The 2,500-nt window shown below is 28.6% G+C and overlaps 1 protein-coding gene across 1 annotated transcript in view; it reads left to right on the forward strand.

The window, feature by feature from the left end:
• The window catches only part of LOC147471585 (glutamate receptor ionotropic, delta-2-like), a 45,925-nt gene that overhangs the window by 32,498 nt on the left and 10,927 nt on the right, over positions 1-2,500 (forward strand). The window lies entirely within an intron of this gene.

The following is a 2,500-nucleotide window of genomic DNA, read 5'->3' on the forward strand; positions in this document are numbered from 1 at the left end:
ATATATATATATATATATATATATATATATATATATATATATATATATATATATACATATATATATGTATATGTGTAAATATATAAATATATATGAATACACACACACACACACACACACACACACACACACACACACACACACACACACACACATATATATATATATATATATATATATATATATATATATATATATATATATGTATATATATGTATATATATATATATATATATATATATACATATATAGTATATACATATATGTATAAATAAATGTACGCATATATATACATATATATATATATATATATATATATATATATATATATATATATATATATATAATACATATATATACATATATATACATATATATTCATATATATATATATATATATATATATATATATATATATATATAATATTCATATATGTCTCTCTCTCTCACACCCCCTCTCTCTCTCTCTCTCTCTCTCTCTCTCTCTATATATATATATATATATATATATATATATATATATATATATATATATATATATATATATATATATGCATACCACACACACACACACACATATATATATATACGTGTTTGGGTATGTGTATGTATTTTTATATGCATATGTATACATACATATATATAAATACAAATTTGACCTCCCTGCCCGGGACTCGAACCCGCGCTGTCAGATTGACAGGCATGGTACTGAATAGACTACAGGACCCACTAAAATAATTGTCTAACCAGACGCCTTACAAACCGTAATGGAAATCTCACATAGATATAACCTCGGTAACCTGATTTGGGACTTGAATTTCTGATTTCATTGCTGCCGAGTGCCCGCGGGAATTGTCTGTAAAACCTCGCTATCACTGCTCTGCAATGAGCAAATTGGAGATTTCCATGACGGTTTGTAAGGCGTCTGGTTAGACAATTCTTTTTAGCGGGTCGTGTAGTCTAGCGGATTCAGTACCATGCCTGTCACTCTGACAGCGCGGGTTCGAGTCCCGGGCAGGGAGGTCAAATTTGTATTTATATATTAAATGCGTTACTGCATTGTACCATCTTTCCCTTCATACATACATATATATATATATATATATATATATATATATTTATATGTATATATATATGTATATGTAAATGTATGTGTATGTTTATATATATATATATGTATATGTAAATGTATGTGTATGTTTATATATATATATATATATATATATATATATATATATATATATATATATATATATATATATATATATATATATATATATATATGTATATGTAAATGTATGTATATTATATATATATATATATATATATATATATATATATATATATATATATATATACATATATGTATATATATATATATATATATATATATATATATATACATATATGTATGTATATATATATATGTGTCTATGTATTTATCTCTCTCTCTCTCTCTCTCTCTCTCTCTCTCTCTCTCTCTCTCTCTCTCTCTCTCTCTCTCTACATACACACACACACACACACACACACACATACACACAAATACACGTCTTTATATTTCCACACACACACGCACACACATTCAAAAATGTTCATCCTAGTTTTCTGGTTCGGTTATCGGGTATCGTCAATACAGGTTTATCTTTATTTTCTGTGTTTACGACTGACTGAATCCATAACAATATCCACGTATAAGTTAATCATATAAAAAAGATGTTTTGTTGATACGCATCGCACACATAAAGTCTTTTATCCCTTTTAGACAAAAGAGATTTTATATTTTTGAAAGCGAGAAAATACACAATGGATATGGTTATTAATTAGCATCTTTATATATATATTTTTTCATATACGTACATATATCTAAACCAATTCTCTGTCTATTTTCTGTCTTTCTGTGTCAGCGCCTTCTCCCTTCCTCTGCATCTTTCTCTCTCTCTCTCTCTCTCTCTCTCTCTCTCTCTCTCTCTCTCTCTCTCTCTCTCTCTCTCTCTCTCTCTCTCTCTCTCTCTCTCTCCTCTCTCTCTCTCTCCTCCCTCCCTCTCTCTCTCTCTCTCTCTCTCTCTCTCTCTCTCTCTCTCTCTCTCTCTCTCTCTCTCTCTCTCTCTCTCTCTCTCTCTCTCTCCCTCTCTCTATCTCTATCTATCTATCTATCTATCTGTATCTCGCTATTCAATTTACAAAGCTGCCAAAACAAAGAACATGAGCATATATTGCTGTTTTCAATAGTACACATGTAACCATCAATCCACTGCATCTGCAAGTTGCTTATTACATCCTTCCGAACCCTAAAAAAAAATATTGTAAATATCTATGGAGGATTCTCTGCTGTTGTATTGAAGGCTTGCAGTTTCTTAATAGCGTATTTGCATACACTGTTTGTTTAAAAAAAGAAGAAAAAAAAAAAAAAAAAAAAAACATTGTTTTGTAATATCAAACAATAGTAGTACAGTAGCAGTGTGAATTTAAATGTCAAAAATTCCATGAAAATAGTTTT

This window comes from Penaeus japonicus, unplaced genomic scaffold (genome assembly GCF_977035675.1).
Source record: "Penaeus japonicus unplaced genomic scaffold, GWHDUDI00000001_assembly GWHDUDI00000007, whole genome shotgun sequence".
Taxonomy (NCBI): Eukaryota; Metazoa; Arthropoda; class Malacostraca; order Decapoda; family Penaeidae; genus Penaeus; species Penaeus japonicus.